Source organism: Camelus dromedarius, chromosome 22 (assembly GCF_036321535.1).
Source record: "Camelus dromedarius isolate mCamDro1 chromosome 22, mCamDro1.pat, whole genome shotgun sequence".
Lineage (NCBI taxonomy): Eukaryota > Metazoa > Chordata > Mammalia > Artiodactyla > Camelidae > Camelus > Camelus dromedarius.
In genome coordinates, this window is record NC_087457.1 from 20,735,811 (window position 1) to 20,761,888 (window position 26,078).

General features: G+C 33.1%; 1 pseudogene; it reads right to left on the bottom strand.

Moving 5' to 3' along the window:
* Positions 1 to 18,945: 18,945 nt before the first annotated feature.
* LOC116149272 (U2 spliceosomal RNA) lies at positions 18,946 to 19,094 on the bottom strand (annotated as a pseudogene).
* Positions 19,095 to 26,078: the final 6,984 nt, after the last annotated feature.

Sequence of the window (26,078 nt, forward strand, 5' to 3'; positions counted from 1 at the left end):
TATATGGAAAAGCATGGGAGCACAGAGATCGGTCAAGAGGCTATTGCAATGATCTAGGGGAGAGAAAATGATGGTTTGTAAAAGGATGGTAGTAGTGGATGTGATAAGAAACCACATTCTGGGATTTACTACTTGCTGGTATGAGGTTAAGCAAACAAGAAAGGGATGGCTCCCAAATTTTCACCCTAAGCAATTGGAAAAAAAGAGTTAGCATTTATTGAAATGGGAAGAATTTACTGGAACATGGAAGGACGATCATGAGCTCCATTTTGAACATATTAAATATGAAATTTGTATATGACTGCTAAGTGGTTATTTTGAGTCTAAGTTGGATAAACAGTTTTAGAATTCAGGAAGGTGGTCTGGGCTAGAGCTACTAATTTGTGAGTACTCAGTACATATATGGTGTTTCAAGAAATGAAACCCATGATACTCAAGAGAAGATATTAAAACAACTCAGCCTCAGGACCCTGCCCTATGGGATCACAACATTATTGGGCCCAATAAGGTAGAACCAGATATGGAAGATACAGTTAAAGGAAATAAGTATGATATTTTCGAAATCAAAGTAAAAAAAATTGAAATAGAGGAATGAAATTTAGAAGACTTTAAACATGGAAATGAAAGTATCTGCCTATTAAACAGCACCTGGGTTTCTGGCTGAAAGGGGGCATATAAACCAAAATTACACAATTGTGTAAAATAATAACAATAAAACACTTCATACCCAAACATATGGGAAATACTTAAGGCAGTGATCAGAGAAATGTGCATAGCCTTAAACATGTTTAGTAATTAAAAAGAAAGAATCAAAATGAATAAATTTCCAATGAAAAACCAGAAACAGAAAAATAACCTAAAGGAAATCAGAAGAAAGATGATAATAAAGGTAAAAGCAGAAATGAACAAGATAGAGAAAAGGAAAATGAGACCTTCAATCGTCATGTCAAAATGCTGGCTGGTTCTTGGAACAGCTAACACTATATGCAAACCACTGCTTGATGTCATCAAGTAAGAAAAAAAACTCACAAAGATACAAAATATGAAATAACAAGGGAAAATAATTATTGAAAAAATCTTAAAAGGAGCTTATTTTGAAGACTTCTATGTAAATAAGTTTGAAATGTTAGCTGAAATGTATAATTTCCTAAAAAGCACAGTTTATGAAAATTAATTCCATTAGAGATAGAAAACAGATCAATTACCACTGAAGAAATAGAGAAAGATAAAACACATCAGACCTACATTGCTTTACAAGGGAATTCACCCAGCCTTTAAAAATAGATCAGTTCCTAATGCTATATATATTTTTCCAGAGCATGGAAACTGAAAAAAGTTCCAAATTGTTATCAGCAAAAAATATAATACGAATATCTAACTCAGATGAAGGTGCCACGAAAAAGCTCAAAACAATATTTATATGAACATCAAAGTAAATACTCTAAATAAAATGTTAGCAAGCAGAATTCAGCATCACATTAAGAAAATAATAATGCATAACCAAATAGGATTTATTTAAGAAATGCAACATTGTTTAAATATTGGAAAACCCATGGACATAATGTACCACATTACTAGATCTAAGACACATACAACTACCTTATAGACTTTAAAAGTCTTTGACAAACCAGCTTGTTACTTCACAAAACACTCAAAGATAGGAATTGATACTTTCTTAAATGATATATTTACCTTGATCCTTAACTCAGCATCTTGATTAAATGGAGAATAACTAAAGACTTTCCACCAATATAAAGAAAAAGGCAAGAAAAAAACCATTAGAATCTTTAAGAACTGGAAGAGAAATACTAAACCTATTTCTATCTGCCAATGATATGCTAGATACCTAGAAAACCCTGCACAATCAATGAAAAAAAAAACTACCATTTTCAGTTAACAGTAGAAGAATTTAGTAGGATAGCAAAAGATGAAATTAACTTATAGAAATCATAGATTATGCAATCAATAACTCGATAGAGGATACAATGGTAGAGAAAACCCCATTTGCAATAGCATTACACAGATCAAATAAAGAGGAACAAGTTTAAAACTTGCTCAAAACTTATATGAGGAAAATTTTAAAGTATTCCTCTAAGTCCCAAGCATAAATCTGAGCAAATGAAGACATCCCCTGCTCTGACAGGATATGTAAATATCATAAAAATGTCAAAATGCCTTGTGATAATTTATAAAATTCATAAAATTCTAATAAAATATTAATACAGTATTTAACTGAAGCAATTAGAGGCTACATTTATATGAACAAATAAACATGTAACAATAGCTGGACAAACTCTTTAAGAAAAAAATCTATAAGAGTAGAAGTGTCTTGCCCTAGGCAGATATTAAAATATTAAAATTAGAATGTTGTTTTCAGCTTCACTTCTACTAATGTTGAATATTTCTAATCTTATCAGTCATTTTGCATTTTCTCTTCTGTAAGTCTTTAACAGGCACATGAGAAATTTGCTTACTGATATAGTAAAACTTCATATATTACATTAACATTGTACAAGCTGATTTATTGTAAATACTTTACCCAGTCTGTGGTTTGCAGTTATTATGTCATTGACACTGTCAAATACATTAACCTTTAATTTCTTCTGTTGTTTTGGTATTTTGTTAAAAGTCTTCCTTCAATCAATATTAGATAATCATCTATATTTTTCTATGACATTTGGATGTCATAGTTAGCTTTAACTCTAATGCATCTAGATTATTTTGAAACATGTTATGATGAACTGTTATGAAAATATATTTTCTAAGTAGCTAGTCAATTTATCCAGTTCAATGTATTAAATAATTTATTAATTTTTTATTGATTTTGCTTGCATTGGACTTTAATTGAAGATATACAGCCATCAAAATTCAAACAGTAAAGAATTATATAATGAAAAACATAAAACTATCCTTCATGCTCTCAATTCCAATCCCCAGTGGTAATCAATTTAAACATTTTAGGTGTATTCCCAGTGATTTACATATTCTTTTCTGCACATACATTTTTTTCTTTCCATAACTAGAGTCAGTTTCTGACCCGTGTTATTTTGTCATCTGACTTAGTGGTGGGCAAAGTAAGTAAATAAAAAATATACCCTGTAATATTTGATGAAAGTGTGAACTGGCCTGAAGATTCAGAGGATATAGACATATGGATGGCTGTGTTAATTGTTTTAATCTTCAGTCTGAACACTAATGTTTTTGGTCAGAGGCCATTACAGAGATTCTTGACAAAGACACACATAATTTGATCCTCAGAAAATGCTATAAAGGTTCAGAGAGAGCAGAGTTAGAAAGAGGTTCTGAACATAAAACTATGTAATATTCTAAAATCAGAAACTGTTCAGGCTTAGCCACCCTGATAACATTGATGAGGGTCACATAATGAATAATGAATAATAACCCATAATTTGCCATGTCTTGTTCCACTGACTCCTTGTCCACTAGGGTTACTCCCTAAAGGTATTGAAGCCCCAGTGTTTGTCCACACAAATGTTATGGTTTCACTTGTTGGTCATTCCCTGAGAGATGCTTCTAGCTATCTACTGAGTATTCCAGTTCTATCACTATTTCTTAGCACCTGGGGAGAATCATTTCTTTTTGGTCACGTCTGCTCATTATACAGCTTTATCATTTCCTGAGCCTTACCTTGCTAACTTTCGGGAAAAGACTACTGAGTGAAAGTGACAGGAGGAGTGAATAATTCCTCCAGCCTTTCTCACCACACAGTGAAAAAAGGGACCATAGGATCCTTGTGTTATTTATGCAACAGAATCTTCCTGCTAAACCAGTGCTTAGCTTCTGCTGAACTGACAATGGGATCAGGCATCACTACCCGCCTTGAGGTCTTCTATGTAGTTGGAACAGAAGCGTATCTTAACTTAAGAATATGAACAGAACTTCTTTATATCCCAGAGGTTTCCGTCTGTTCCAATATCAATTATTTTGCATGAGAACCAAGACCTGTGGAAAAACACTTAGACCCAAGTCAGAGGGCTCAGAAATATATAGACCTGTCTGGCAGTCACCAACTAAAGAGAAATACCGTGATATCACAGCACACAGGCCATTGTTTGGCACAGAACAGGTACAAGCTGAATGTGAGATGATTATATAGTGAGCCATCTACTTCTTCCCTGGGGCATCTAACATATCAGCTCACAAAGGACCCTTAAAGTAAGGAGAAATATGTGCCCCAAACAGTCATTATTAGTGATGTTCAAGAATATTTGAGGAATTTCCAAGAAAAAAAAAAAACTTCTTGCTAGGTAAAAAGATAAGTGCTCAGAGCATGAAGATTTATAAGTGTGACATATGAGTACTCACCAGTGGGCAGAGTATTTAACATGTAAGTGAGTTCAATAAACCAGTTTTGTAATGTTTACTTACGGCCCTCTCATTGCTTGGAATACACAGGAGTTACCAGTGGCTTCTGCCAGAACCCAAATTCAAATCAAACAGCCAGAATTCTGTACTAAGATGCACTAAGACTTCAGATGACTAAAGGTTTGATGCTAGGTATAACTCATCAAGCTTGGCTTTTCTTCTCTTAGGATCCTTTCTGTCCCAGAAAGCTGCTCTGTCCCCTGAGCATAAACTTACATGGAGTCACCTCACCATCTCATACACCTGGATGTGGCCCAGCAGAGATACAACTTATGTTCAATTCCAAGAAATTCTACTAACCTTATGGAAAAATGGCCCAACCATCCTCCAAACATAAACTCCGTAATAGATATCAGAAGGCTATAAATCAAGCTGAAGTTTTTGTTCTGTATAAGCCATTTCAAAATTAGTTTTATAAAACTAATTAATGTAAATAAATAATTAGAGTCAAAGCAAAAAAACCTCTAAGTTTGAAGAAAATTGATGTAAAATGAGGATTTTTGCTAAATCAGTGGAGGATATAATAGAAACAGTACCAATGAGTGTAAAAGAAAATAGAGAAAAAGGAAGAAAAGCAATGTTTCAAAAATAACATCTTAGAATTTTTCAGAATTAAAGAAAAATATAAATGCTCAGGTTAAAATAGCAAATTGTGTTCTGAGTAGAAATAACAGAAGCAAACTCAAGTACACATCTTGATGAAACCATTGAACATCAATTATCAAAGAAAATTATAAAACTAACCTGACAGGAAAAAAGGGGGACTAACAAAAGTGATGCCCGTTACACAGAAAAAAAAAAAAAAATGTGACAACAGAAATACAACGGAATGCAAATTTTTAAGAGCCGATACAAAATACCCATCAACTAACTCCATCAAAACTGAAACTATGTAATAAGAATGGACAAAGGCTAAAATAATTTGTTTCCATAGGTCCTTATGGAAACAGAAAAGATATACTTAAACATGAAAAAAAAATTACGCCCAGGAAGAAAGGTTAAGATGTGAGAGGGAATGCGGATCCAAGAAACTGGTGAACAATTGGCTAAAAATGAATAAGTATTGAATATTAAACAAAGTATGATTAATGTTTGACAATGTTTTTTATTGTTGTCTAGTATCTCAGTTTTCCAAAAATTGATCAGCCCAGATAGACAAAGAAATTCTGAAGTATTATCAAGAGCATAAGAACCAGTAAGGCATCAAGTAAAGGAAAGGTGATCTGTGTTAGTATTGACAAGATTTTTACAGTTGAGGTAATTTTCATTCTTTTCTTTCTACAAAAGTAAAGGAAGATTAAATTGAGATGTCTGTGTAACATTAAAAATAACTTTAATAATAGGTAGATCACAATGAATGCCATTATTATTAAAACAAATTGTGATTGCTAAATAAAATTCCATTCCCATCTACTCATTTAGGATTTACACAGCACTTATAGTCATAAAAACAAATTATGGCAATAAAACTGAAATCTGTTTTACTCTAGCATGTATCCTTGGATATATGACACATTGGAGAGGCAATAATAAATATCCCTGAAATTTGTTTCTAATGAAATATTGTTTTGTTTAATAATTTTAAAATATATATTGTTTATAAAGCTTTACTACTGTTCTAATAATAATTTGTAATAAATCAACTAGTAAGAAAATGTTTACATCCTATGGTTAAAAAAATACATTTAAAAAGTTAAATTTATATATTTTTGCAGAGATGTATGAGATTTTAAGCATAATTATGTTATGTTAGGATGAAATTCTATGAGGAAAATGAAATTGAAATAGAATTTCAAAAAGAACATAGAACACTGAAAAAATTCTGACTGTTAAAAATCTTTACTTTTTAAATAGATGACAGTAAGGATTGAATTGGTATAGTATATAGATTCCATTATATATATTTAAGATAGATTCGTAGTCATTTTATGCTTACGTAAAATGCATCATTTGAAACTAAAATTATACAAAAATATTTAGATACTGATTTTATATGCTAGAAACATATAACTTCTTACATTTCTTTTAGTAGTACAGTAGCAAAAGAATTGTTGAACACTAATCTTAAGTCTTTATCTAGAAGGTAGAGTTATTTGTTATCTTCAAACTTGAAGATAAAGTAACAATACCATAGAGTTTAACTTCCAAACTACTAGCAAGAAATCAGAGGAATAAAGTGAGTGCATTCAATCCAGAAAGAAGAAAAGGCAGGGACCGTATGCAATGAAAAAGGATCACAAATAAACTTCTGACTCACTTCAAGACGCATAGAGCTAAATAAACCATGTCTCCCCCATCTCCAACACGACCCAGTATCTAGGACTAAAGAAACTCAAGTATCTATGCCCTCCATTGTGGCTCCAGGGATGATCTGGATATGGATTTATATAACGCCTGGTCCATGACTGGACACAGTAGAACTGACCTCGCAAAATCATCTTATGTCATCATCATGGGAAATATTTCTTCCCTGATATGATCAGTTTCCTGATAGAGAATTTTTTTAATTTAAACTTTTATTCCTTCTCATAAAAAGCAGCATACACTTATTGCAGATATGAATAAACAAAAAGAACAAAGAAAACAATGCATGCATAGCCCTGCAATATAGAAATAGTCATTGTTAAGACTTTGGTCTATGTCCTATGCCATATATACTAAGAAATTCCATCTGTATCCAAAAAAGATTAATGCTGTATGCCAGGTTTGTAATACAGCCATGGGGAGCTACTGACATATTTCAAGCAGGGAGGACTATGCTCACTGGCCATACTGGAAAGAGTGGAAAGGAAAGAAGGCAGTCTACAGGAGATCAATTAGGGGACCACTTAGGTTTTGCAGAAAGATGGGTATAAATTAGTGCAGTAAGAGGCACTATGAACAATATTTTGTGATTCATTGTATATAAGGCTGTAATAAGGAATAAGGGAAAGATATAAATTTTAAATGATACTCGGTGTTCTGGCTGAATCTCCAAAATTTAGTATTTTAGATAAATCACAAGAAGGCAATTGTCATTTATTTTAATGCAATAACAGGTATGTATTCATGCATTGTTATTCTCTTTACTGATACTTCATTCTCTTTTCTTATATGAGAGTCATTTACTACCAGAAGTTTACTTTAGAATAATTTTCTCTTTTTCTGGCTAAACAAAAATATCTGGCCTTCTAGCTTTCAGGTGGTATGAGGAACTGATTCTCAAGTCTTGTAGCAGACCGAGTTTTCATTGTAACTGAACTGAGGCAGCAGATGGTAATCAAAATGGTGTGGATGAGTTTAAGATCTATTATTGTCATACAGGAGAAGAATAAAAACAAGATGTTTGCTGATTTGGAAAACTGGAGCATCAAGAGTCCCAAAGCAAACTGTACTGTATTTCAGATATAAGCATTCATGGGGCACCAAACCTTAGATTAATCTTGGTTTCCCCATTGATACCAGGTATATTTCTATTAGTTTAGTAACACAGATAGAAGATAGACAGAATACAAGTACTTACATTATGTAAAGATGTAAGTTCTCTGAGCATAAATATATATATATAAAATCAAGCTTAATTATTCTGAATTTAAGAAATTATAACAAAATTATATGCAAGTAGATATCATGCATATTAATCATGATTTTTGAGTAATGTATACCTATTTAATACATTTAGCCTAAAAAGATGAAACTCTACCAAAGAAAACTGTTTGAGATTTACATATGGGCTCTACCTTTCAAAATAATTATCATGCTTTAATAATAATAAAAAAGAAAGTTACAGTTAGTCTTTGTGTGCTTTAAGTTAGAAAATTTATGTTATATTAATTTACTTTTTATTGTACTTTATACTTTGGGTTTTATTAGGAAATATGCAATAGAAAACAAAACTCAAACTCTATGTCTAATAATGAAAAAATTATTCTAGGTAGTGATTTCTGTTGGGGCCCAATGGAAGTAGGGAAATACTGCATTATCTTGATTCTGTTGCCTTTCTAAATTTTAATTATCTTTGTTGTCTATAGCCTAATATAATTATGTCCTGTATATAAGAAATAAAGTAGTGCTATAGCTTGTATTTATAAACAAGTAGGTCAAATATACCGTGTGCCTTTAGTTGCTCTCAGAAATTATTCCAGTAAGCTTACTGATCTACAGATCTACAAATGGGAGGTACAAAACTTTTACTGACTTCTCATTTCTCCTTGAAAGATGTTTATTTCTCACTCCTTACCGAGAAATGTTATAAATGTGAGAGGCTTTAATTTTATTTAAGTTGATAATAGAAACTAGTAATATCCAAATATAATAACATTTATGGTACAATAGAAAGCATGAGAACTAAAATTAGACAATTTCTAGCTAGGTCAAACTGCACAAATCACTTTCCATTTTTCGTGTTTTATTTCCAATCAAAATAACTGTTCCTGCTTTCAATAGGCATTCAACACTGTAAATGGTGGAAGTAATTGCTTCACAGGAATGATTTTTTTTTTCTTTTTTCTTTTCTGGTGCATTGACACATAATACTCTAATCAAGCTGTGGTAGTATCTATGCTACATTTTATGTAAAGAATGAGAGTAACTACCTGTTTCATGATATGCAAAAGCCTGCAATATTATTGTACATAATATGTATTGTAGCAACTTTTATTTTTATTCTAACGTCTAAGACATAACATTAATCTCTCCAATTCAGACAGTCAGGGATGAGCATAATCTTATCTTTACTAAAAATGTTCACAGTTTCTCCATGTGATTAATAATGGAAGACACACAAAATTATTTGGTATCTGAAGTTCTTTAAACATCACAGAAGCTCAGCAGTGACCCCCTTCCTCATCTGTCACCAGCATCTTTAATGGGAGTTCTGGAGCATCTAAGGTATTTCACAGGGGCATTTCAACCTATTTAGGGTTGTCAAGCCTGTGTAGAACCTTGAACACTTAAATTTCCTCTCATCATCAAGACATGCTTGCTCTGTATTTCATTCCCCTGAGCCCTGTGCTCTGGCTACTGGCAGACAACCTGATAAATTTCCTCAACCTAAGAAATTGTCTTCCTCAGAGAATGCCTACTTAAGTTAATGATTCAGACCATCAACTCAAGTGAGAGCCTTTTGTGACCCTCAATTGACATCAAGAAGTCTGGATTTTCCCTGACTGGAAAACCACAAGCAGAGTGACAGCAGCAGACTGTATAGTCAGACAGACCTGCTCCCTTCAGCTGTGTACAAAGTGGTAAAAGACAGATCTGCTTCCGTTCGCTGTGTACAGGTGTGCAAGTTATTTGCAAGTTCTAAAACTAATCTTTCTCATCTTTCAACTGAGAACAACATTACCTACCCTTTAGAATTGCTTTTCAGGTTACATAAAATTATGTCTTTAAAGTGCCCGGTTTTTGATAGTTCTCTGTCATCTACGCATCTTTTCCTCCTAGATGGGAACCCTTGTCCTCTGCTTTGTACTTTTACCACCTGCCTAGTTTAGGACTATTCTGTATATTCAAGCCTTTGACCATCAATTATGAAATTTCATTTCTACAAGTGTAGGTGCTTACTGAAATAAATAAGTTTAAAATCATAAATTTGAAGACTTATTTCTATAAAACTGAAGTGTTGTGCAATTATTATTTCCTCTAAAAGAAACATTTCTTTTTATAAGCTCCAATCTCCCAAATGTGTTGGGTTCAAAAACTGGATTTGATTTTTATTCTTTGGAGTTATGAGCAGAGGGTGACACTCTCATTGTTTCTGGTGAGCAGTACGGTATTTCAAAAGTTAAAATTTTGTTGGCTACAAATGTTTAATTATATTATTTTCCAGTTGTATATCAGACTTCCTTAGATGCATTTTTGTTGAGATTTTTATGTAATAGTTACTGTTTACTACAAAATAACCTGTGATTATAATTGCTTAGATGATTGGTGAATCAGAATTCACTTCTTACCAATTTTTTACATCGCAAACAGAATCCCATTGGACTGGGAATCCACCTAGTTTTTAATAGTGCCTACAATGCCTTTGCCCAATGATGATCTATCAAACTTAACAAGCCAGTTTTTAAAACAGATTTCTCATGGGTTGCTTCCCTTATGCTCTGGATGTATAGGTTCTTTCCTACTTAACAGGTGACTCATTAATATGAAGACAACTTTTCATAGTCTTACTACATCGAAGTTAAATTGACCTCTTTTTAGAGAGAGATTTTGCAACAAGTTTTTCAGAACTTTGCAAATTCAAAATTATGTTATCTTTATTTCAACTGTATATGAGCTACTTAAATATAAAAGTGTATCTTATTAGTTGCTTTTAATCTCTTCAGAACCCAACAACATGTTCTGAACTTAATATTTTTCAATTAATTGGTGATATGTTTTACATTTCTTAATCACGCTTTTTCAAGTACTAACAACCTAATACCTGACACTATACATCTATAATTTAAATTTAACAGCTTTATTGAGCTATAATTTATATGCCATAACATTCACCTATTTAAAATATGAAATTCAACATTTCTAGTACACTTACAGAGTTGAGCAACCATCAATGTAACCTAATTTTAGAACATTACCACCGTCCCATACAGAAACTCCCTATGCATAAGCTTTAAATTCGCATTTCCTCTCCCTGCTTCCCCCTCCATCCCCCACTCCACCAACCAGGTCTAGACAATCATGATTCTACCTTATATCTCTATATATTTGCCTTTCCTAGACATGGTACTAGACATATGCTAGCTTCTTTCACTTAGCATACTGCTTTAGAGATATGACAATTATATAATGGCATGTAATAACACTTCATTCCTTTTTATTGTAAAATAATATTCCATTGTCTGGGTGCACCGAATTTTGTCTATCCATTCATCATTTGATGAATATTTCAACTCTTCCCATTTTTCAACTATTATGAATAATGCTGCTATGAGCAAGTATGTGCAGATATTTGCATGGATGTATGTCTGCATTTATCCTTGGTAGATACCTACAAGTAGGATTACTGGAACACACTGGGCTTTCCATTCCAAGTAAAAACTATCTATTACATGATAGAAAAATCATTTGAGTTATTACAGTCACCTGTTTTATATACCATGACTATTATACTACTGTGTGACCAGACCATGTCTTGAGTACAGGAATCCTGCATGTCTTAATTAAACGTGGTATGTTTGTGCTAGTTTGTGCAATTTTTTAATGGGTACCCATTGTCACATCTGTGTTTTTAAAAGTGCAAAGCTACAACTTCCTAATCAGTAGCTTAATTACAAAAGAGTAAAATGTGTGCACAGAGATGAAAAAGGAACTGCACCCATGGAATACTCAACAATAAGTTATCTTGGCAGCACCAGCTAATTTATTTGTTGATCTAAGACTTCAAATAAATTTATATAATTGAATATGTGTGGTGATTATATTTCTGTTTTGTTGTGCTAAATATGTTCCTAACAAATGAAAGTCTAACCACACATTTGCATAATATCTGAAGTCCTGGCAGTCAGCAGAACACCATTTCAAACCAAAGGTTCATTACAAGCAAACGGATCCCACCCTATGCATTCATTTTTCTCTATTGTTAATGGCTCTGCATAGCCTTCTTTCTACTCCTCCAAGTCATTCAAGATACAGCTCATTTTACACCTACACACCTACAATAAATAACTTTGCCACACTGGTTTTGTCCATAATATTGCAACTGCATATACTATTTCTAAACTTTCTTTGCATTACCCATAGATCAATAAAACACTAGCTCATAACAGATAATGACTCTTATGAAAAGCACATTGATTTTACTTCTCGTATTGTCTTACTTTTTCAGCAGGTTGGAAGCAACAGGTTTTTTAAAATGTAGGTATTATAAAGAGTTTTTCTTGTTCTTTGGGGGTGTGTGAGAATTTGTACCAAAATGTTTTTTTAAAAATTCTACTAGCCTGTCAATGATCATCTTAAGAAAAAAAAACTGTACATTTACAGCTATAAAATAAAACTGTCTTTGCAGTAATAAATCATGATTTATTTATCTAAGTTTCCATAGAAAAACTTAGTTTTGTAAGTCAATATTTCTCAAACTGGCATGCTTTTTTTCCCCCAAAAGAGGTGTGTGCATTATTCAAATCTGAGGGAAAAATATACATACAATAGTCATGTAAACTATATGTGTAAAGACTGTTTTAACTGGAGCTAAAAACCTGTTAAATCTGTCAATTATACACATTTTTTTTTCCCCTCAGAGCTTTAAAAATCACCAGGCATATCAGGAAGGTCTGGGTTTCAGACGGGAAAAGTATTTTGATAGGAAAGTGAAGGAAGAGAAATGAGTGTTCTTGAAACTGGATGTGTGTCGTGCATAACACTCAGAGAGGAGGACCCAGAAGGAGACAGAGAAGATGGATGGGGAGACTAATAAATGATACACCCGCATATTGTGAAGGAGAGAGAATGGACAGATAGACCATATGAGATCAGAGGACGGATGGGGCCGAAGCTGGAGATGCATTACCTTTAGCTCGATTTTAAATTTCACTCTCGTGTTGTAACAATCCTATACTTAGACCTCACTGTAAACACCCCATCTATCTACGTTTATCCAGTGCAATTTTCTTTTTCTAATTACTTAAAAGTTTCCCAGTGCTTTGTGGGTGTAAAACTGCTAGAAAATCTTTAACTTTAACTGTACTAAATAAATTACCTAGTAAATGCCAAGAAAATACTGTCTACTCTTGTGAAATAGGAGCACCAACAGCAGCACATCCTTTTAAAAGGAGGCTGTATTTTAGAGTCTGTGGGCGTTTATGAGCATTGGAAGTGGTGGGAGTGAAAGTTAAAAGAGGATTCAAATAATCTTAGAAGATATTTTCATACGCAGAAATAATGATGAATGATTAAAATGACATTTAGATTTTCAAATTAGGTGAGAAAAGTCAGGCCTCAGGTTGTCATTTCAAATTAGATGTTGTACTATTTTTCTTTAATCGTTAGGAAAAAATCTTTCTGATTTGGCACCACTGAGAATTCATGAGGATATTCGACTTTGATTCTGAAAGGAAGTGAAGATTTTCTGGCTTGTTCTTTCTCCAATTCTGCATTTAAATCTTTATAACTGACATGCGTGCCAGTCCTTTCCCTGTTTGCTCTCAGATCCACGCCTTATTTTTACCTTGCTCTGCTCATATGTCAAGGAGCTGAAATCGGAAAATGGCATTGTCTAGGTTTTCTCTGCCAACAGTGAAGTGAGTTTTGGTTAACAGGAGACACTGATGGGAGACGGAGGGCAAGAGGACCTCTTCCATGGTGCTATAGGGCAGTTCTGCCCACAGATTTAAATCCTTGGACTTCAGATCTGGCCAGTGGCCTCTCCTCCATGATTGAAGGTGAGACCTGGTGGGCCCAGCAGCCTAAACCCTCAAGTGTCCCCTCTCCTCTTTTCCCTCTAGGGAGCGCTGGCTCCTGGCTCTACGACCTCCTTTCCTTCTCCCCAGCCCCGCATCTGATAAGGGCTGCCTGCAAGTGTTGACTTTGGGTTGCCTCACCTTCCCCCTTTCTCCTGTCATTAGTTCCTCGTGTAAAATCCCCTCCGTTGAAATAGATAACATGGATTCTGTTTTTCTGACTGAAGGCTGACGGATATAGTACAGCTTAGCTGAATGTATACAAGCTTTGCAAGTTACAACACTATTTTAAATCTATGATGTGAGTTACTACTGCTTTACATAGCCTCCCCAGGAAACTATTATTTTTTCTCACACATATTCCATTAAGATTTAAAGTTAAATGAACATATAACATTCCATCAGACTATTGCTGGAGTAAAAAAATTATTTTGACACATGACCTGTTTTTTATATACCTCAATGTACACATCATTGGCTATTTAAATAATACACCCTCTTCCACAGAATAGCAAATGTGGCAAGGAGACTAATTTGCTTTTAATATACTCTTATGTTGAGAATCACACCTGCCTATGTTATGGCTGATTTGCACATTTGAAAAACAGATGAAGTATAGAATTAACTATGATGGAAATGTTGAAGCAGTTCTGCTTTAAGATTCTGTATATGTGACCATATCAAAGCCTTCAAGTTAGTGATTTTCAAGCCTGTGATTTCCAACCATATTGTACTGCACAGCTGTGACATATGTCAAGTAATTTGCTACTTATAGTGGTTAGGTATTAAAGTTTGCAAGTTTACCTTTTAATACATTAGAACATTTCAGTATTATTTTTTAGAACAATATCTCAATCATTAGCATTTCACCAAGATTTCTCTCTTCAATGAAAGCTAAGCAGGTAACTTTGAATGAGGGTGAAGGCAAGTCTGCATTATGAGCAGTCTAGTCATCTCATCTGTGTGATAGTTATATTTACATTCACATGAACAGCTGTTTGTTAAGTCACAGCAAATAACCCATCAGACATTTGATCTCTTTTTGCATAACCCTGGCCCTTGCTGTGTAAGCTGTAGCTGCCCATCTTCCTTCTGCTCCTTGAAGACAGCAAGCCTGTGTCTTCCACACAACCTGCGGAATCAGTCTAGATCTATGTTTATATGATGCCAAGTCCTAGGTCAGATTTCCTCAACAATCATTTTTAGTGACTACTGTATGTCAGGTTCTGTTCGAGGAGTTAGCCTTATTACAGTGAATAAGACAAACAAGGTCCTTCTTCTCATGAAATTTATAGCCTAAAGTCAGAAAACAATTAAGAAGATAAAAAATTCTGAAAAATAATTTCAGTGATCCGTACTATGGAAAATAAACAAACACATAACATTTGGTATGGGCATGACCAGCACAGGGTGTACGGGGATACCATTCAGTTTGGACAGTCAAGCAGATTCTCTGAGGCAGAGAGCTGAGCTCTGCGTTGGAAGAAAGAACCAGTACTACAAAGACATAGTCACAGGGAAGTGCAGAGACTGAAGCAAAGCTTTCCCTGTAGAAGACATATAGACATAATATATAATAAATTAAAAGAAGTGAAAATTGAGAAAAACAATTTAAGGGCTATTCAGACATCATAGAGTGAGGAAAACTATGAAAGATAAATCATTGCAATTCAAGGACACAAAGAGAATGACTGCATTTGTTATTTTTGATTGGAAGCATCAGCTGTACACACTGTTTGTTTAATAAACCATGTGACCACAAGATCTAAAGTTGAAATACACTGACAGGAGGGAGGTGCACAAGGAAAGAGAGTAATGAGTAAAGATATACTGCACTGTCCCCAAAGGCAGAGGCATGCATCACTTGTTCAAAATTGAATATACATTCTTGCCACCAAGCCAGTGCCAAGCTTAGAGCTGACATTCAAAAATCAACTCACAGAAAAGGATGACATGCTGTATGGTATTATCAAATTCGAATTGACACTAATAGGTAGTAACGGAAAGAATACCATGCACTGTGGTCTCTAGACCCCACTTAAATCTTGACTCAATATTGAGAAACCAAGTCTCACTTACCTCTACCATAAAATTCAAACAATAGTTCATATTCCCTGGTATTTTTGGGGGTGAGGGGGTGGTTAAAGATAATGTATGTAAAGGGTCTAGTACACAGTCTGGGGCATAGTTTGTATCTTATAAACAGTAGCTATTATAATTATGTGTGTTTCCTTTTGGATCGACGGGTATGTGTACGTATGTGTATGAATATCTAATTCATACGGATGCAAAATTGGTGAAATATTCAAATGAACTGCATTTCCAATTTAAATAGGTAATCTCAGCATAAAAGCTGCCAGGCCTTGCCTTTTGCAGCTGTTCTGTTTAAATAATTCACCTAGTCACCAGGTAAAAACACATACTCTGCATTAACTTTAAAGTGCATAACAGTGAGCATCTTAGTGACTAACCTAACCTTTTACTCAGCTTCATTTTCTTGAGCTATTCATTTTAATCAAATATTACAGCCAACCATGGTGGAAATCTCTCACAGAGGCTAATGTATTCAATAAGTACCTAGGTGCATATTAAAAAGCCCACTAAGGACGCGTACATGACATGCAGAATACTCAGCCACAACTGCAAGGATGACATAATTTTCATTAAAATAGTTGAATCTGAGGAGTGTTTGACATTTGAAAGCTTGATGAATATAGACTACAAGAGAGAATTTTTATCGTTTGATGTATTACTTAAGTGAGTAGCATTTAATAAGACGCATTGGATGAGAAAAGTAAAACCATAACAAATAAATGGCATTTACAACCTAGATGTTAAGCTCTTATTGTAAGCTGCAAAAATCAAGCTTTATTTCAGGATTTTAAGTTAAATTTAGAATTATTACAGTTTGCATCAAACCAATCCATTAAAAATAGACCAAATTCTTACTATTAATGGTAAATGCTTGCTATTAATTACCATTTTAATGTTAGCATTTTTATCAACAATTTTCCTCCAGTTTATAAGGTAGCATGAGACAGTATGACTGACCAGAGCAACATAATAATATGAAAATATGCTTCAATGATATTGCACTGAAGTCTCTTAGATATTATCACTTTGTGTTAATCCACAAAGGGCATGGATAATTCGAAGGAATTCTAGAACACATTATTAGCTCACCTCTCTTATTGCAGTTACCCTTACTTTTTAAGCCTAATGATAATACTTAGTTCAATATTCACTAAACTCAAAAATTTTGTTGCTTTTATCTTTTTCTGCTATCTCTGTTAAAAAAATTATTTCCTGTTATTAAGATGCCCATTGTAAGTGAATTGCCCTAATGGATCCTGTTGAATGCAATAATCTTTTTCAAGCTAAATGGATGTTTCACAAGTACACGGTAAAATGTGTTATATCTCTCACTGTCATTATATTACAATGCTAGGTTAAGTATTTTTCTAATTCGTGTTGGTAATGTTGATTCCTTAGATTTCACTCAGTCTTTAAGTTCTTAAACGTCTTAAAGATAATGCCCACAACACCTCTCTCTGCCATATCTTTTTTCCTGGAGCACTAAAATCACATGTCTTTTTATCTACTTGCTTAATTGTCCTTTGCAACCTTATGAGAACACACCTGTATACTAAACACAGAATCTATCTTACAAATCCATCCATACATTTATCTTCATGATAGATCATAAGCCCTAGGGAATAGTATTTCCTTTGGTCTCTTTTGTTCTCTGATGTATCTAGACTCCCAGAACTTTGTAAATTTACAATGAAAGTGCATTAAATGAGTGAAAACATCATCTACTTTTCTCCAGTAAGACTCATTTTTACTCCTACTGTTATTAGGTATTTAATCTAGTCTTTTTTCTCAATTCATAACCCATGAAAATAACATGATTTGAATTTATACGTTTCTCAAAAGTTGGGTTCCTAAGACTGCTATTTTTAATATTGGATAAATGTTTTCAACCTTAGATATTTAATGGGACTTGCACATGGATTTTAGGAGACCAAAAATGAAAAAAATCAAACCAAACAAAAAGCAGCATAGCACACAGAAACACACACACACGTACAGAAACCTTTTAAACCAAAAATTGATTTTATATTCCTAAACTATTATCAACTTCTAATTTTGTAGTTATTTAGCTTAGCTAGGTTATATATTTGTGACACGCTGGTCCTCATGCCCTTAAATTGGCACTTCTCGTATATGAGTGTGCATAAGAACTCTCTAGGGAGTTCAAGTTGGATTCCTGGGTCCCATCCTCAGAGATTCTGATTATGTAAACCAAGGATGAGGCCTGAGGGTTTTTACCTATAAAGCTTTGAAACCTGTCTCACATCAATTTAAACAACTTTTAAAAAGGCCATCATCACTTCACATACTACTTAATAAACTTATAAACCGCCTCAAGAGTATAATGAGTCATGGAATTAAAGACAGATTTAAGAAGAGCAGGAAAAAGAATGTGTGATACGCCACCTCAAACCAATGCTATGTGTACCAGCATGGTTTATAATTAACAAACAATAATGGACGACAATCAGTATGGACAGTCATGCTCAAAAGTGTTGAACCAAAGGCACGCTTTGTAAATGGAGGGAGTGCCTTCTAATCAGTATGTGAAGAGGTAGGTAAATAAATACCTAGGATAGTATCTGAAGCATTTCATAACAATTGTTACAATAAAATACTTATGAAATTGTGATCACAAAATTGAAATTGGAAAATTTAATATAACTGACAACCTACTTTGAAATTATTGTTCCTAGAAATGCTGATTAAATTAGACACTCAAAATTGGAAAAAAACTACGAGAAAATCAATTTTATTCATTTCTGAGCTCATTTAATAATATTTTAGAAAATTGTGCTTAATGGGGCACTTGAAGATATTACAAAATTATCCTACTATTCGTATCTTTTTCATTAATACAAGAGTGTTTTTACAATGCCCTGAAGTAGAATTTTTCTATGATTTTAGCAAATTTCAAAGAAATAACACTTGATTCATTGGACCCTTTGATATTAATGAAAAGAAGAACATTACATAATTCTTCACAAGTGTTCATACTTAATTTAAATAAAAATACAAGTTTTCAGCCATATAAGTACCAAAATTACATTGTAATGGAAGTCTTTAATAAAAATTCAGTTTATTGTAATAGAATACGAATGTTTCAGAAATAGCATAAGTACATTATAATTTTTCTAGCTGTAAAACATATACAAGAAAATTACTGGAAAATAGGAATGAGACAATCAGGTGACTGTTTTACACTTGATCTTAGCCAAAAGGCCAAGAAGCGATCAGGTAACTATTTTAAAATCAAATATTTTAGAATGATTAATGCATATTTGAGTAAAAAAATTATACTCTCATAATTCCTGAAAATAGCAAAAAAGAAATAAAGCATTATTGACTCAGGAAAATGTGAATGCTGTCATAGAAATCATCACACTGCTTAACAAGAAAATCAGTGTAAGTAAATTAGTTGACATCTCCCATGGAATTTTAGTTCCTTTGATTCGGATCTAGGCTTAGCACTTTTGAATAGCTCCTCAAGAATAAAGTGGTTTTATTAAAGACACATTTTGTTTGTTTACTTTTTTCTTGGGGGAATAGGGTGAGAACATACTTTAAAATCTAAAAGAAGGTGCTGATAAACTGCTTCCAATCTTTGGCGGAAATAAGAGTTCATGAATGTGCTCGCACCGCATTGCACACATAATCAAGGGATGGAGTGGCTCTAGGCTGGCCAATGTGACTCACAGGACTTTTAACTGCCTGCCCTGATTGTCAAAGTCTAAATCTTTCCCTGACTTACTTCAATATAAGAAAACCTCATTCTCATAATCACTTCTTTGCAATAATGGAAACATGCTTATTTATTTTACAGTTTGCAAAGAACTTTCCAATATGCTATTTAATTTTCTCACCAGAAAACCCTGTGAGTTAGAAAAGGCAGTTTCTGTGAAAGTTCTAAAACTACTTGAGATTTTATAGCATGTTCATAGAGTAAGCAGAGGAGCTGGCTTTAGATCAAGTCTTGTAATTAAAACACACACACACCCTTTTATACAAAATGACTAAATGTATTTCCAGAAGGCCTCTTTTTAAAATGGATATTTGGTGTGAAAAGTAATATATCAAGAAATTGAATTAGAGATGAAGGTATTTTTAAGATTGAGCAATTGTTGTCCTATGTTTAAAAAAAAAAAAACTGTATTTAACTTCCATTTAGTGTTTAACTTCAACACAGAACTTCCATACTCTGAATAAATAATCTCATTATATTAGGAAAATAAAGAAAAACATGGTAAAGGCATGTTTGGAGAATGGGAGAGTACTTGAAATTATCTAGAGACCACAGAGGCACCCATGGAGTCTGAGTAGCCAGGAAGCAAGGTGAGGCCCCAGATGACTGAGACTAAGAAAGGCTGAGCCAAGAAGTAAAATTTTTACTTGTTTAAAATTTTGCCCATATTGGTCAAAAAATGGTAAAATTTTTAATGGATATTAATGACTCCCTTATCTGGATTCAAAAATAAAATTCCATGTTATTATGTATCAAAATTATGCCTTATAAAGTTTTGCTACATTTTTACAGTAGGCATTTTTTCCATCCTTATTGAAAGAGGTATATTAATAATATTCTAAAAGGAAAATTTTATTACAGGCAAAATTTGGTAGCACATTTGGCAATTTGTTAGCTTAGTGGCATGATGTATATCATTTAGTCTGTATGGGTCTCAATTTCCTGTTTTGTAAATTGCAGAGAACAATATGCATCTTATAGCTTACTGAAAACTAAATTAAAAAATGGATGCAAAAGTGCTTACATGCCATGCATAAAGTATTATTATGAGAAAAAAAATAGCATGTGTATTATTCTGTTTTCAGGTCACCAATGATGTCAACACAGGTGAGGGTTATGGAAGGAGTGTGGGGGTGTGCCATGTTTTTTTAGTTTATTTTTTTTTAAATATTTATTCTCAGAATCATGCTGGCTGATTGAAATTCCTCAAGAAGATTATAAAGCCAAGGACATAGGGAGAAATCTCACTCCACGCTCAACCTGTTTCTGAGTTCACATTATGAAAGTCTGCCTGAGATTTCCGAGACATGAAAATGAGGGTTGCTGGAAATGTATTTCTAATGTGTAAGATAGTTGAATATTGACCTAAGATTGTTTGACTTAGCTTTTAATGCAACTGGCAAGAATGGCCCAAAGTGAAACACAATTTCCTCCTTCAGTAATTCTATGCAGTGAGGCATATATTCTTTTCTTTATAGAATTTAAGTGGGTCAACTTTGAATCCCTCTGGTGGTCATGACAGCAGACTGATAATTCAGTTTTTTATTCATCAAGTATTGATATCTCACTTTTATCATCACTCTTCCTCTCCTCAATTATTTCTGCAATGATTATTACTTTTGTTGATCTATTTATTATTTTTCAACATTGAAAAGAAATACATATATATATATGTGGCTTTTGATCCTTAATCCTGTAATCCTTACATTTATTTCCTCCCTCAATTTACTCATATATTCTGCCAGCTACATTTTTACTGCACCATCATGATCAGTAACATTTACATTCTTTTTGCAACCGTAACAAAACTTTGTGTTCTTCATCCACATGTCAGCAGAAAAAGTTGAAAAACAATGAAGATAAATTATATTATTAAAATATATATAAAACTGCTTTAACGTTGAGTCAGGTGCTCTATAGATACATTCTCCTTTACTACTTCAGTGTCAATTTTCCTGGTCCACTTAAAGGAAAATGTTTCTAGAATTAAAAGCCAATGACTTCTTTTTATATAGTCAAATAATTGTTTAAAATTATGCCCCTTTATATTGTTCACACATCTGCTATAAGTTTTAGTTTTTGTTTGAATTTTGAATTGGCTTTTTTAGGTTTTTAGATTTTTATCATACTGTCAAATTTCCCATCATACATTTGCTATTACTTGTTGAATCTGCTCGGTGTCCTCCTTGAGCCCCATCTTTTTGTATCAGTTGTTCTGTAGACAATGCTTGGCATGTGCTAGACTCTTCGCTAGGCAGTGTAGATACAGCAGTGAGTTAAGATCACACACATGTCCTGCCCTCATTGGACTTTTATTTTAGGGGAATAAAGAATTGATTATACTGAGAAAAGCAGTTTAAAGAGATGCCTGTCATTAAGAAATTTACCATCATATCAGAAATGTTCAGCCATGATTTGGACTATATGGCATTCTTCCCAAATGTTGGGGAATTGAGAATCAGTATTGAACAACAGTGAAGAATAGAAAATTGGGTGAATCTAAGGAGCTGCTTGTGGAAGCATTAGTCCTGAGAAGTCAAAGCTATTCAAGAAAAGGGACTCAGAGATACTCAGAAAACAGGGTTGCATTGAGAATGAGAGTGGCTTCCTGTAGTATGTTTACAGTAATCTTACTATCAGGGGGTCTTCCTACAAAACTGTTTTTGCAGAAAGGAAATCATTTCTTCATCACTTGTTATTTATGAAACAGTTTGTTTCATTGTTTTACGTAATACTATTTACACGTAGTTCAAGAATGCTATTGGTTTTCAAAGTCTGGGAGTGATTGGTTAATGACAAACAATAAGGTAAACATAGAAATTGGGACTAAATACTAGCTTGAAACTTTTATGTAAATTTGACTTTGCCATACAAATTTACTGTATTTTATTTATAAAAGTATATGTCTATGAGGAACTAGAAATAAATAAAATCAGTAAGAGCATCCTTCTCAATAAATAGTTTAGGAAGCAGCCCAGTGCTGCTACATATAATCAAGAATATACTGAAACTGGACAGAATTTAGTCAAAAGTGTTGTGGGTTTAAAACTCTTTAATAAGAAATCTATCAGAAAGAAAGCCACTGGATGCCTCAAATGTGCATTTTGTTAACTTCAGGTTTAGAATAAAGTCCCTTATGTCTTAGTGCTAACAATCTACTGGCTCTTCTGATCCAACTGCATGATAATGTTACCAATAATTTAATATTAAACATTTACCAGCACATTTGCTTTCAACCCCATGGCAGCCTGAGAAACTCAGAAACAGACCAAGAACAAATACTTACAATGTTCGAGAAAAGAATAGAAACAGTTTATGGTCAAACTCATAAAATGAAAAACAAGATCTACCATGCACTCAAATTAATTCAGAAGTTAAATGGAAATGGAAAGCTAGAAAGTTTCACAAGTGAGCCAAAGTGAAAACAAACAAACGAACAATAAACCAACAACAACAAAATCCATCTAAGTTCTTAAACATACACAAATACCCTAATAACTGGATAATATGAGTTACATAACTCATCTTATTCCACTCATTGCTTTGATTGCTAAGAAATAAGAAACAGCTTTTGGTAAATTCTTCTTCATTTAAAATTGTTGATATGTTTTCTCCATACCTTTTATCAATTTTCTTTTCAATTTTCATTCCATACGAGTTGTTTTTTGTCTCCTTGTACTTTTGCTATTAGTCTAAGCTATTTAATCTCCTTTGTGAATCTAGTGAGCATAAAGACGTAATATTTTCAATTATTTATTCCCTTTCTTGCTCATGTGATACAGAAGTTGGATGTTTTTAATTATTTCTTAATATAATGGCAACTATAATGCTTGATGAAAACAAAATCTAAACCACCCATTTCTATATCACCCCAATTTACAACAAAGGTAGACTTGCTTTTGAGAAATGTGGATTCAATGTCCATTTCTGATAAACTTCCAATGTAGGCTTAATTAGTATGTGCTATTATAAATTTATTGGAATTAAGAACACTGAATATTGATTTTACTGAATTCAAAGTCCAACCATTACGCTGAAATGACTAGCATTAGTTTCCACAGTGATAGAAAGCATGTACCCTTCTCATCCTCAATATGATTACAGAACAATGGTTTATTTTCTGCTTCACAATTCAGAGGACTGAGCATCAAATGTGATTTGCTGAAAGCATGTTTCTTTATTTGCTGTTAAAAATCCTTTCCAGTGTCACCACTGTACAGATCATATTAATCTTACTGTATTTTGCACATTTACATTCTACGTTAGAATCCAGCCCATTAAACTGTACTGAATGGCTTATGATTTGAACCTGTAATAACTCCAACATTTTTTACATTATATTATCCACTAATTTGACTCTTGAACTTCTTAATCTTATTTTTTTGTTTGTCTGTTTTCAGTTCTCTCAAAGATGGTTGAAATATTACAAAAGTAATACAAATAAATCTTCACAGGCACAATGTATGTTACACCTTAGCACAAGAATGACTAGTAACCACATCTAATCATTACTATTTATTGCTATTCACAATTGCCCCAAATTATTATTTACAACAAAATCTTTGTTTACATTTCAACTTTTTAAATTTCAGCTTTGTCTACAGATGTTTATTCATTTTTTTCTTTATTTTGATTTTAGGGTATTTTAGCTTTACCCTCTACATCCACTATTCTTCAGGAGTTCTAATATTTTCTTCAGTATTTTTATCTTCTCGTGTGTATTCTTTATTCTTTCTTCAGCTTTCTGACAGCTACCAAAATGATCAACAGCCCTGAAGTTCTGCTCAACATAGATAGGTCAGACCTCACTTAGCAGAGAGACCATAGAAAACACATGTGATTGGCACACCGACAATAAATGCAAACTTCCTCCCGAGGCCCTGGCTGGAGTGTTTGTACAAGACCAGTAAACTATCATTCCTTCCCCTGTGAATATGTTTTATTCTTCCTTTCTTTGTTAAAATTTTTTGAATATTTTATTTTAATTCTCTTAGAAGAAAGGACTAGTTGCTTCATATTTAAATGCAATTCTTTCCAGATTTAATCAAATGGCCAGTAGATGTTCCTGATACATGTTTCCACTTTATAATGTCTTTTATAGATTGACTGCACCGTTTGAACTGATATTTGTATAGCACTCTGAAGTCTTTGTAACAAAGTTGCTTTAAGCATTTAAAATTTTAATTAACATAGCTGAATTTGAAGAGTTTATTTAGAACTCAGATGTCTATAATGAAATATTTTAAGAATTTTGGTTGGAAATGTATGAACTAAGACTTTTTTTAACCAAGAAAATTTTAATCTTGTTTTCATAAAGTAAAACAAGATTTTGATTATTGGCAGTCTCTCAATTATGCAAACCATATGGACATTTTTAATTACTCAGACTTCCCATATATACATGTAACTGCAGAGGCTTAAAACTCATATGGTTTTAATAGAAAGTTAATTCAAAATTTCAAAGATGAGAAAACACAACTCTATATGAAATCTATCAGTAGGAAATAATCCAAAACATAGAAAAGTAGGTAAGATTAATGTTTCATCCAGAAATATCAGATTAAATAAGTGTTTATGGAATAAGTATTTCATTTCAAGCAATAAGACCAGTTTGATTTTTAGTTTGATAATTTGCATCTGTTAGACTATTTGTATGCTGATTTTATATGCTAATAAAAAGACAGGACATATATATCTATATATAACTTTTATAATATCTATATAAAGTATATTTTATATTTACTTAGTTGATTTAATAGGCAAGACTTAGTTAGGCTATGTTACTTCCCTTGATGGAAATTGTCTTGCAGGCAACTTCAGACTACTTAATTTAAACACTGAAAATCTCATTTTGAATTTCAGCTTCAAGTGTGTCACAGATGTCTCAGGCACTCATTGGTGCAAAGCAAAGTGAAATACTGTAATTGGAAACTATAAAGAAAACACATTTATCTTGAGTTATTTGTCTGCATAATGTAAAAGAGTCCTTATATAAAAAAGAAAGCTTTAAGAAAAAGAGCATACACTTACTGGATTTGCTGAATAAGGAAGGCCTGTGGGGAAATGTACATGAGCTGGTTTAGTTTTCAGGACCAGCCTAGACAAACTCAGAAGTAATGATTGCTTTTACTACCCTAGATCTTTCCTAGTTATTAGTACTACTAACTTTTACCATTTGATTTAGAAATCATAACTGCACATATGTAAACATTCTTTTGGCAGTATCACGTGTTCCAGAATTTTTCTGACTACGAATTCTATCTCCCTAGACTTTCAAATGGCATTGCTAATTAAAAAATAACATTTTCAGTAAATACACAATTAATATTCGATTTTGCTTCTTTTCTCCTTCCTTCCATCCTTCCTTTCCTCTCTCCTTTTCTCCTTCCCTCCCTGGTAAAATACCAGATATATTCATATCCTGATAATTCATGAATCATTAAAGTGTAATAAACGCAAAATAGAAAACCTATTGT